We start from the raw sequence: 13121 nt of genomic DNA on the forward strand, positions 1-13121 counted from the left end.
GGGTCAAGTGTGTGCAGAACAGGCTGCTGTCCCAATTTCAGGTAAAGGTAGCTGACAGAAAAGCCAGTTGAATACATGCTGTCCAGGTTTAAGTGGCTGGTACTTAATCCACAATCCTGGTGCTTAAAAAAAAAAAGTGCATGGGGTTTTCAAATGAATAGGAAATAACTCCTGGAACTTATGACTTTTGGTGGTAGTCCCCACTTTGTTCAACCCCCTCCTCAGAGAGGTTCCCTTACCCAACTTCATTGTCGAGTTAAGATGTCATGTTTTTCCCCAATTAGCGTTGTCAGCTGGGTGACTGTACAACAGCTGTACTCTAAACCTTTTCACAGTGGGTGTTGAGTATATACTGATTTTATTGCTCTTGCTTCTGTTTTTAGTGATTTTGCTAAGTTGTTTTGTTGTCCAGTCCTGTCCTCCACATGCTGTGGGGGTGGGGCCACCAGATGGCCTACTGGGAGGTAAGTACAAAGTATATGTACATACCTCTCCCAGGCTGTCTGGCAACCAGTGGGTCTCCTCGGACATATGCCAGCTATTAACTAGTGTGAGGAGCCTTAGGAGGTGAAGTTAGGTCAGGAAAGGGGGAATAGGATGCTGGCACTAACCCCAGGTTGACCTGCTTTCCATCCCAAGCTTCCCCCAAACCACCCCCCTTCACTACCTTACCTGCTTCAGCAGGGCATCCAGGAACAGTGGCTCATGTACAGAGCCTCAAGCTATTTATGCTGATGACTCACAGCACACAACAGCTCCACAGGGTTTGCAACCCCACACCAGCACTTATAATAATAATAAATAAATAATAGTAAACTTTATTTATACCCCGCCGTTCTCCCTAAAGAGACCCAGGGCGGCTTACAACATGTTAAAACAGATTAAAACATAATTTAACAAACAGTTAAAAACATATTAAAAACACATTAACAGATACCATAAAACAGTAGTCAGATAAAAAGTCAGATAAAAAGAGCATAAAGCAGCAGATCGTAGAGGAATCAGGCCTGTAAAAAATACTAAAAGATGTAAAAAGATGTTAAAAAGGCCATGAACTCAGAAGGCTTGTTTAAACAGAAGGGTCTTCAGGCCTTGCCGAAAAGTCTCAAGAGAGGCAGCCATTCTCAAGTCAAGGGGAAGGGAGTTCAATAACATTGGTGCCACTACTGAGAAGGCCCTATTTCTTACCGCTGCCCCATGTACCTCCTTAGGCGGCAGCACTTGTAAAAAGGCCTTCTCTGATGACCTAAGAGGACGCCACTTATGGTGGCGGTTCGCAAGATCTGCTGTCCGTTACCTAATGATTACTTTTTGGGGGGTGAGAATTGATTATAAATTTTATGCAGCTTTTGTGTGAGCCATGTTGAATACACAGGCGGCCCTTGTTATCCGTGGGGGTTCCATTTCTGAAATCTGCAGTTGATTAAATTCATGGATTAGGACCCCACCTGGACCCTCTGAATGCAACTGGCGGTTGTTCAGAGGGCCGGGGAAGCCACATATGCCCTCCCTGACTCTCAGAAAACCTGTTTCAGGCAAAAAACTGTGACTTCCAGTTTCTCGTGGAAGACTTATGTGGCTTCCCAGGCATCAGAATGCCTTATAAGGGCATAAAAAGTTACTTTTTTCCGCTCAAAATGGGTGGTCTCCCTGGCCCTCAGAACACCCTCCGGACATAACATAGCTTCAGTCACATTCAGAGGGTCCAGGTAGAGCCCCTCCCGCAGGTACGAAACTTGTGGACGATGAAATCCGTGGGTACCAAACCTGCGAATAACATGGGCCAACCTGTATGTCTCTCCTTTAAGGAACAAATAATCTTAAATATAATGCTAGGCCAAAGCAGATCTACTTTTTGTAGGTTTTGTTGTATTACAAATTATTTTGAGTGCCAAAAATAGGCACATTCTCATTTGACCAGGTGTGTATCCATTTACATGAACATCGTAACATCAACCGATGCGGGGGGGAGGGGGATTGTCAGCAGCAATGTGGCAAGACTTTGTGTAATAGTGTTGGTCTGGATCTGATTCACCTATACCTGTCAACTAGAAAATTGTAGCTGTCCATCGGTATGTCAAACTAGTCATTGAGTTGGTGGTTCATGCTATTGTGAGCTTCTAGTATTAGCCTGGTGTTAGATTTCAATATAACCTTCTTGTTTAAGCAGTCCATATATGAGTCATAGAGATTCCAGTGTATAACTAAATGTGGTACAGATTGCTATCAGACAACAAGGCAGGGTGGGGGAGGGTGGATTCAGGAGGCAATGGGGGGGTGAGTGGATTGGCTCCAGTGAGAGGGTGGGTTCTGTGACAGTGGCAGACCCAGCCATGTGGCCCAGGTTCATGTGGACCTGTTCCAATAATTTCACTAATTTCACTAGGGCAGGTCTGATCCCTCTGCGCTGCAGAAGCTTACCCCCAGATAAGGGAACAAATGTTCCCTCCACGACTGCTCCCCCTGCAGGATTCGGTGATAGCCATTTTGGTGTCGCTGGATCAGCAGAAGGGAACCCTAGGATTGGGATGCTTAGTTACCTAGTGTCCACACACTGACGGGCAATGGCTCTCTAAAATTTGAGGCTCTGCTTAGAGACAGCAGAGAAAAAACTTGGAGCCTTCAGCTGTGCTGAACTACAGCTCCATCTCCTCTATTTACTCCTAGCGTCTCTGAATCTGTTTTAGCAAGTCTTGCTAACAGCTAAAGACTATCCAGTTTGTTTCAGTGTAAGGTTTCATAGACTTTAGTCCACTTTATCATACACTGAAATAAATCAGTTAGGACGCAATCCTAACCCCTTATGCCAGTACTTTCCAGCACTGGCATAGCGGTGCCAATGGGACGTGTGCTGCATCCTGCATTCACAGAGGTGTCGCTCACAGAAGCCTCCTCAAAGAAAGGGAATGTTTGTTCCCTTACCTTAGAGCTGCCTTGCCCTTAAGAAAGCACTGACATAAGGGGTTAGGGTTGCACCCTTAGTCTTTAAGGTGCTACAAGACTGTTGTTTTTATTGCCTATAATGGTGACCCAGTTCCAGTCTCGAGTTTTGTTCATCTATAGCAGTGATTTTTAACCTTTTTTGTCTCACAGCACACTGACAAGGTACTAAAATGGTCAAGGCACACCATCAGTTTTTCATAATTGACAAGGCACACCATGCTGTTGGTGGCAAGCTCACATCCCCAATGGCCCTACTAATAAATGACCCTCCCCAAACTTCTATACCACACTTGCAGACCATTCGCGGCACACCAGTGTGTGCCACGGCAGAGTGGTTAAAAATGGCGTATCTAGAGCATTGGTTCCGAAACTATTTGGGCCACCGCCCCCTTGGTTCCATAAACTCATGCCCAGTGTCCCCTATCCTATCTATAACAACATCATTCAGAATCATGCTTTTTGCACAAACCACTAAGGAAGATAATAACAATAAAATTCAAAACAGCAACAATTTATTGCACATTTATTCAAAATCCAAGTACAGTGCATAATAAGAGTGTCTTCTTCTCCTTTGCATGCTTCCCCCATCTTGGGTCATAGTGTATAGTGACATTCACAGGACAGAGTGATTGAGTGTTAAACTCCATGACCTGATCTTAATCCATGACCTGCTCTTAATTTGCCTTTGTGCAAATTTATGTTTCTTGGCTTACCCCACAAGGCTGTCTTGAAGATGACAAATGAGGGCTGCTACACTGTTTGCACCTGGTATGAAAAGAAATAACTTCTATTTTGCATACCTGCCCACACAGAAAGGACCTGTAGGTTTGCTGTTCATCACAAAGACCTACTTTGCATATTAACAAAACTGTAGCCTTCCTATGACCCACTGTGCTTTATATAGCATCTGAATGTTATTTTTGTTCCATTTATAAGAAACTGCAACTTTTCATATGTTTAGAAGCATTAAAGTGTATTCATCAACTTCCTTTCTTGCCCCAGTTCTTGACTAACAGCCCAATCCTATGCATGTCTACTCAGAAGTAAGCTCCATTTGAGTCAATGGGGCTTACTCTCAGGAAAGTGTGGATAGGATGGGACTGTCCATCTGTAATCCTACTTATACTTTCCTGTGAGTAAGTCCTATTGGACTCTATGGGGCTTACCTCTGAGCAGATATGTATACTTACAGATTGTGCTGTAAGGCAGCAACCCTGAGGTCATTTACTTGGAAGGAAGGTGCACTGAAATCTCTGGACCTTACCTCCATGTACATCATGTGTAAATGTGTTTAGGTTTAGCTCATTACTGTTGAGTTTCACAGTTCATTTCCTGAGTAATTGACTGCCCTAATAAGAAGTGCCAGTACACCTCGATATTTTGGCAATATCCTCCTGTAGCTGTATTGTAACTCTGTCTGGATCTCACAGTGTGCAGTTCTTATTCTGTGGCATGGGTCTCCTCCAATGGGTTTTATCTATGATGGGTTTTATCTACAGCAACAGAGCATCTCTGGCTGAGATCTACCTAGGTTTCTGGTCATCGTTTCTGTACCTTATGCTTCAGCCACATTACTGAAGCTACATAGGTCTAAGCTGGGTCACTGCTTAGATGGGTGACTGGAAATACTATGTACACCACCTAGAGTTCCATGATCGAAGAAATTTAATACTTATTCACAATTCGTGTTCAACAGCCATTCTTCTTCAGCTTAGCGATGGTTCAGCGGATTACTAATTTCTTCTATCTACAGGAAGGCGGTTGTATGGAGAAAGCAATGTCTGACCCCAATGATATTTGTCATTTCCATTTCATGGTAAATGATAACATGTATTCCAGCTGCTGAATTCTTTGTCTTCGCCATCCTCCCCCTCCCCCCCCCCAAAAAAGGATGTGCCAGATCTGATTTCTCTATGGGTGAACTAGCCTTTAACCCTTCAACTAGCCCTTTAAGTACAGGCATACCTTGCAGTTTCATCTGGTTAGAGACCAGAGCATGGATGAAAGTCAAAAATGGATGAATGCCAAAGCATAGCCTTATTTAGCTTGCAAATTAATTTTGACCAGTGAAAAACGTAAGTAACTAAGGCCACAATCCTAACCAATTTTCCAGCACTGACACAAGGGCAATGCAACTCCTAAGTAAGGGAACAAACATTGCCTTAACTTGAGGAGGCCTCCATGACTGCCTCCCAACTGCAGGATGCAGCACATGCCCCACTGGCATAGCTTTGCCACTGCTGGAAAGTTGGTTAGGATTGCGCCCTAACAATATAAGACACGCAAATGCATGTAAAAGCTAAGTAAACATAAGAACATTGACAAACATTGTCGAAGGGTGGATGAAATCGGATAAAAGAGAAAAGCATGTGGACAAAATTTGAAATGTAGGTATAATTGAAAGCAGTCGAATGAGCAGAGCAATGAAAGTCAAAGTATGCCTGTAGCAGGTTCAATGTAGTCTTCATCAAAACAAGAGCACAGCAAAGGAAACCCATACTTCCCTGTACAATTTTGTACAAAATTGGGCCAAGTACAAAAGAGACAATTGACACAATTTCTGACCTTAAAATGTACAAATACGGCTAGCATAAATTGTACAGAGAGCTACCTGATACTGAATCAGACCGCTGGTCCATCTAGGTTAGTGTTGTCAGCGCAGATTAGCAGTGCCTGGAGACCCCAAGGATGGAATCTGGGACATTCTGCGTGCAAAGCATAGACACCACCACTGAGCCATGACCCCCGTCTCCAAATAAATGGGGGGGGGGGGTCTGCCAGTCAGGACTGGAAAATTTGCAGATGTTTAGCAACATTGCATTCAAGGGCATGAACCTTCTGGCAGGGTGGTGGTGGTGGTGGTGGTGGTAATGCATTATTCCAAATATACAGTGGTGCCTCGCATAACGAAATTAATCCGTTCCGCGAATCCTTTCGTTATGCGAAATTTTCGTTGCGCGAATCACGTTTTCCCATAGGAATGCATTGAAATATAATTAATGGGTTCCTATGGGCAAAAAAGGTCAAAACGAAGTCAAATTTGGTTTACAAAGTGTTTATTACGTGCTCTTTAAAGGCTTACATACTGTTCAGAGGATTTCTAAAATTTGAAGCATACACGAAATTTTTAATTTTTAAAAAATTTGTTATGCGAAGCACGGACCTAAAAAGTTTTCGTTATGCGAAGCACGGACCTAAAAAGTTTTTCGTTATGTGAAGCAAGGCCAGAAATTTTCGTTATGCGAGTTACCAAACTCAATCGAAAAACTCTTTCGTTATGCGAGTTTTTCGCTGCGCGGGGCATTCGTTATGCGAGGCACCACTGTACTTGAGAAATCAGCAGCACAGAAAGCTTAGTGGCCCCTTGGTGCCAGCCTCTATTTTGTCTAATTTTTAAACTGAGAGTTAAATCTACAACTTTAGTGGAGTTTATGTGGAGATGTATTACAAATGTATGAGCAAGCTTATTTTTTCCCCCCTGTAAGACTTAAGGGTAAGTTAATTAACAACATCATGCAATATACAATCACCTTGGGACCCAAAAATACCTTAGGCTGCAATCCTAACCACACTTTCCCGAGAGTAAGCCCCATTGAACTAAATAGGACTTACTTCTGAGTAGACCTGGTTAGGATTGTGCCCTTATTGTGTTAAGGCTGATGCTGACTCATGGCACAGTCCAGAGCAGAGAGAGCGCTCTGCCGGTGCAGACTGACAAAAATGTGCCTTAAAGCATGTTGCAACAGCACTGGAGTTATTAGCACTGTCAGGAAAGCCTGAGCCATCCCACCAGTGCCAGAGCACGTGCCAGAGCAAGTAAGTTCTGCACCAAGAAGCAGGGAGGAAGGGAGTGGATGGAGATTGGGTCCTGGGAAGGGGGTGCAATTCTTGGCACTGGTGTGCATCATATCCTATTCCCCTTCCCTGGCCAGATCCACCAACATGGATCCACTCAATGATTTAGCAAACACTGGTCCAAGTAGACCTGTTGTCATAGCTGGAGCTTTCCCCAGGGGCAAGGGGACAGATGTCCGTTTACCTCAAGGAGACTTCCAGACTGCAAGATATCCACTGGATATCATGCAAACTGTGCTGGCCCCTCTGCATCAGCACAGAGGAATTTCAGTAGAATTGGGCTGTCAGTGGATTTGGACCTGGTATAAAACCTTTTGATGACCACCTAGATTTGCATCACTATAAACTGGAGGCAAAAAAAACAACCAGAAGCACCGTCCCATTCTGAATGATACAACACTAGTTACCAAGCTGACTTATTTCTTTAGAAAGTCATTTTTGAAAACATACTGATAAATTTATCAAGAAATGAATTACAATCGTGTGCCACTTAACGACAGGGATTGGGACCATGATCCCTGTCATTAATCGGGGCTTGATGCAATCCGAACCCTCCTCAAGGAAGAGGATGCTCCACTCCCCTACCGTCTGGAGGGTCGCCTGAGCTTCACAGAGCCAACGCACATCTGCTTACTGCCTCTTCGGAGCTCTGACTGAGGGAATCGCGTCTCATTTGCGATGTCCGATTTCATTGAGGAAACCGGAAATTGCACGAGAGACACAATTTCTCTCAGTTGAGCCTTTTAGAGGCAGCGCACAGAAGTGCACTGCCCGTGGGAGGCTCAGACAACCCTCCAGAGGGGAGGAGAGTAGAATTCCCTTCGCTTTCGGAGGGTTGGGGTGTGCGCTCCCGACAACCACGTGAACACACATGGTCATCGGTTATGCAATCCCTGCGTAAGCTGGAAGGTCACAAAGCGGCACACGCTTGCATTTTAATAACATAGTGAGCAGCATCCTATCCAAGCTTGTGTATTCATTTCCTTGTTATGACTCCTCTGTTCTGTTATTATTTGTACCTTTAACAACAACATTTAAAGACTTGGATCCAGTTCATCTGTTCACGAATCTCTTCCGTCCCCTGCGTGTCAAAAAAGTCGAAGACACTTATTTGTGTAGCTTCCCTGCCCTGGCTTATTCCCAGGCTTCAGTCTCTAGGTACACTGGTGACAACTACGCAAGATTCATGATGCCTTCAGAAATGTCACCTTACCTGAAATACTCTTTCTGTACTTTGCCCAGCAATTCCCACGTGTCCTCTGAATAGCCACTGCTGGCTTCAGCCTTAAATTTGTCATGGATTTTGCAGTCTGTGTTTACCTAGAGCGCAGAGAGACAAATGAGAAGTGAGAATTGATACCAGACAGAAAGTGGGAGTGGGAAAGCAGGGCAAGAGTTAGAAAGCAGATGTGTCTTTTACTTCTCTATTTTGGAAAGCAGTCCTGGGGCCCAATTCTATCCAATTTTCCAGTGCCGATGTAGCTGTGCCAACAGCATGTGCACTGCATCCTGCAGTGGGGGGTCAGTCATGGACATTTCCTTAAAGTAAGGGAACATTTACTCCCTTACCCCAAGGCTCTATTGGTGTTGGAAAGTTGGATAGGATTGCACCCTTGCAAAGAGTTCTGTCCGCCACCACTGAAAAGCTCAGGAACCAGTTTGGTTTTCCAGGAGCCAGCTTAGAGGGAGGGAAGTATCCTTTTTTCATTGTTCCCTTCCTCTCCCCTCATTTTGCCTAGGCCTCCCAGATGCCAGGGAAAAACGGCCCAATCCTGTCCAATGTTCCAGCACTGATGCAGCCACAATGGAGCTCCAACATAAGGGAACAGTCATTCCCTTACCTTACCTTGAGGAGGCCTCCATGGCCTCTACTATTGGTATGGCTGCTTGGATAGGATTGGATCCCAAGCCTTTCTGCAAGGAACAGTCTCTGACTTGAGAAATCTCTCTACAAGGGCGCTAGTTGCAATTCCTGTATAGTGAGGAAAGGCTCCCTACATTTGCCCACAGTTGGCATTTATGCTGACAAGTTCTTTAAACATGGGAGGTCAGATTTTGGGTGAGCATTTTGAATGATGGGTTTTGTTTATTTTTAAATGATGGCTTTAAAATAATTGTAAAAAATATTTTGTTAACTGCCTGGGCTGCAGTGGAAGAAAGGGCACATATACACTTTGAGAAATGAATACAGGCATGTCGCCTAACGACAGACTGCTTAATGACGGGCCGCATATACACAGTGGTCAGAGCACAACAAAGAGGCTCTTAAGCCACTTCTGCCCAACACTGCATATATGCAACAGGGATCAAATGTGTACACCAGTGGGCTGAGCAGAAATGGGTTAATGAGGCAATCAGGTCTCCCATAGCCTGCAGCAGAGTGTCTGTTTACACAGAGGCTCTTAATGCAAAGAAGAGGCAGTCTCCAGTAGCCTATGCATGACAGTGTCTGGCAGGGAGTGTCTGTTAACACAAGAAAGGCACTAGAATGACTGGATGTTCACTTAATGACCTAATCACATAACAGCAGGGATTGGAAAACATATCCCTGTTGTTAAATGATGCACACCTGTAAATAGTGTTTGTGGAGGGGTAAAGCAACATTGACCACCCCTGCCTGTCCCCCTGCTTGTGCCAGAAATGCAGATATATTCCTTGAGGGGGAAATGTTGATGTCCTACCTAATCTCATGGTGAAGATCCACAAAAATTGACTCTATTGCTGTCTATCTCATTCTTGCTATACAGAAACTTAAGACAGTTAGACCGAAATAATGTTCAAAGTCTGCTTTTCCTCTTGTTCAGTTTTGCCATTTGAACTTTCCTCAGTTTAGTCAGCTGGGGAGGGATGAGGTGATCTGCTTCTTCTGCCCCAGTTTTTGCATGGGGCCACAATACTTGCATGACAAACATTGCACATTCAATGCAAAAAAATAAAATGGCTGTTTTGCAATGTAAGATATGAAAGAATTTGGTTAAAACTGTTTAAAGACAGGCAGGATGGTGTAGCTCAGTGTTTCTCAAACTGTGGGGTCAGGAACCACCAGGTGGGTTGCAAGCCATTTTCAGGTGGGTCCCCAATTCATTTCAATATTTTATTTTTAATATATTAGACTTGATGCTACCATGATGTGTGACAGCATTTGGGGAAATGTTACACATGTATACTTTTAACAGGCTACTATGTATATGCTTTTTACAATGATAGTCAATGGGACTTACTCCTGGGTAAGTATGTTAGGATTGCAGCCTAGGATTGTTAGAAATTTTCTTGCTTGATGATGCCACTTCCAGTGATGATGTCACTTCTGGTGGGCCCTTACAGGTTCTCATTCTAAAAAGTGGGTCCCGGTGCTAAAAGTTTAAGAACCACTGGTGTGGCAGTTCTGGTGTTGAACTAAAACTGGAAGATCTAAGTTCAAATCCCTGCTCAGCCAGAAAGCTTCTGGAGTGACTTTGGGCCACTCGCTCATTCTCCACCTCACCTACCTCATGGGGTTGCTGTGGGGGGAAAAAAGGAGGGAACCGTGTACACCACCCTGAGTTACTTGGAGGAAGCGCAATATAAAAATGTGAAAAATAAACAAACACTGAGGAGAGACAGAGAGAGAGATTGTACTTTTGAGAGGGCATCTCAGATGATTTAAGGGCTGCAGCAGATATTGCAATAGATAAAAGACTTCTGCCGAAAATAATGGCATGCATCTGGTTCTCGCCTTCCTCCTGTAATATTTAGTGAAACTCTGTCCTCATGCTGCAAGTCTCCCTACACCTGCACTCCACCGTTGCCTTTTCTGTTGGCAGATCTGCCTGCCATAATAACCCCTGCTAATTGGGTAAGAGGCACTTTTTCAAGTGGGTGCTCCTTTTTTTAGCAGGGGGAGAGTAACTGGCCCACCTCACCCCAGCACTGTCTGTTTTAGTGGCTGTCTGCTGGTATTCATTTGCATCTTTTTAGATTGTGAGCCCTTTTGGGACAGGGAGCCATGTAGTTATTTGATTTTTCTCTGTAAACCGCTTTGTGAACTTTTAGTTGAAAAGCGGTATATAAATACTGTTAATAATAATCTCTAGGTAGATTTCCAACCTGGGATGGATGTTCTATTTGAAATACATTGTTTTGTGAGTGAGTATGCCCTAGTACACAGAACTCTGCAATTCTGTCATTAAGCTTTGGTGTAGAGCAGGGCTATCCAACTTCTAGCAGCCAGGGGCAGCTGCATGACCCTGGCGTGACTCCGGATTGTGACACCCCCCCCAACTGTGCTGACATGATGATGTCACTGCCAATTACTTCCTGTTCTGAGCCACTGATGTCATTCATCAGGCTCACGTGGCAAGCAGTGGTGGGTGTGATGGAGGCTTTCAGTCTCCCTGCCGTACTATTCTGTTGTCTCCTTCACCAAAGGAGAAGCTGGAAAGGTGCGACAGGGAGATTTAAAAAACCATTGAAGCAGGAGGAGGTAGGGGGCTGCAGTGGGGCTTTTGGAGGCTACCAAAAAGGGCCTTGGACCGTGGGCTGCATGTTGGACCACCATGGTGTAGAATAATGTTTCTATATTACATAGAGAATATAGATAACTGCATAGGCTGTTTTCTTAGTTCTTTAGACTTTTCTTTCTTTGTTTCCCCTGACCACTTCTTTCTCTGTTTTCTTATTAGTGTAGGAATCTTTCCTCCTCACAAGAATAGTGCTGTACTTATACTAGCTGCTATGATCCAGTGCCAGTGAGACAACGTACATGGTGGGAGAATAGCCTCACATATTCAGGGTGGATTGGATGTATATCCTGATATATAAATCTCAGTGTACGTTCCATTACTGGAGAGGCATAGAACTTGGCCACCAGATAACTACATTCACAGCCCAATCCTCTTGATTGGGGTTGATCTGATGGTGATGGTGTGTAGTGGATCCGATCCCTGTTTTGCAAGCCTCTCTGCCTGCTTGATCTCCTTGGACATGCACCAGCTACAGAGCCATTTCATGTCTGAGGAGACCCATTGTGGAGCAGGAGGCTTACGAAGGGGTAAGGAGAAGTCTCTTTCCCCTCTGAAGTCTTCCAATACATGTCGTCCCCCCCCCCCGATGTAGCTGTTCTGCCAGATTCCCAGTCCAAGCTCCGCCTGGAGAATTATGCCCACTTTTAGCTAATTAGCACCCCTTCTTTCCTCAAAAGTGACCCTGGTTCAGCCTTGCAGTACTATTGGACCCCAACAACAGGGTAGTTCGCCTGTTTAACCTACAGAGGTCCTCCTTCCTGCCAGCAGCCTCCTGCCACTACAGCAGCCCCTTGGTCCTCAGCAGGTCTTGGGCACAGCAGCCAAACACCAGTCTTTGTGTCTCCAGTAGTTTCTGCTCCAGCAGCTTCCAAAGTTCATTCACACATCAGCCCATCAGCAGCTCCAGCAGTCCACCAGCCATCAACTCCCCAGTCCACCAATCCAGTTTCCAGTCCGCCCCCCCAAGTCCTCCCCCCCGCCCACACCAAACTCCCCCCCAGCAGACGCCCCCATGCCTGAGGGCCCCACCACCTCCAAGTGCAGCTGTGCAGCCCACCCCGCCGGATGCCCAGACCCCACCCCCAAAGGGGCCACCGCTGACACCACATCCACCTCCCCGCCAGATTCTCCACGATTCCAATACAGTAGCACACTCGTTTTTTGTGCAGCTGTGTTGGGGGAGGGAAGGATTGGACTGTGCTGTCAATTTTGTAAAAAGTATTCACTTAAATAGCCAGAAAGGGCTATTTGTGTTTGTTTTTAATTGGCTTGTGGCACACTGGGGAGTACTCAAACGCTAAAGTGGCAATGAAGCAAAATTAAAATGGCAGGAGCATCATGTGGAGGAAGAGCAGGGCCAGCCCTCTCATGAGCCCTGGGGTGCAGGGCAATACATTGATAGATGCCTCTGCTGCCCTCCCCTCTTAAAGAATCACTGACCACGTTTCCACTCCTCCCAATCCCTGATCCCATCCTCTGACTTTTCCAAAGGCTTAGTGGAAGGCTAGAAGTGGAGACTGGAGGAAGAAGAAGCAGTGAGGCATTGAAAAAGAGGGAGGGCCACCAGGATGAAGCAACAAGGGGAGAAAAGTAAAAAAGGGGGGGGAACTCTCCCTAGTACTTTCTCTGTCACTCAACTCAGGTGCAGGGACTGAGAAAGAGTGTAATGATGGCATTGGCATTATCCAGTAGGTTCTTGTCACACTTGTGCGATTGCAGTCCACATTTCAGAAGCTCCCTAGTTTAAAAACACAGATTCCAGGGGCCCATTTTGTAAGTTGTTTTATCCTTAAGTCCAACGTCACTATTATTGGCAGCAAA

The 13121-nt window shown here is 45.1% G+C and overlaps 1 protein-coding gene across 2 annotated transcripts in view; it reads left to right on the forward strand.

Annotated features, from left to right (window-relative positions):
• Positions 1 to 13121, forward strand: part of NMT2 (N-myristoyltransferase 2) — a 45064-nt gene that overhangs the window by 17523 nt on the left and 14420 nt on the right. The window lies entirely within an intron of this gene.

The sequence above is a fragment of the Tiliqua scincoides genome, chromosome 5 (assembly GCF_035046505.1).
Source record: "Tiliqua scincoides isolate rTilSci1 chromosome 5, rTilSci1.hap2, whole genome shotgun sequence".
NCBI lineage: Eukaryota > Metazoa > Chordata > Lepidosauria > Squamata > Scincidae > Tiliqua > Tiliqua scincoides.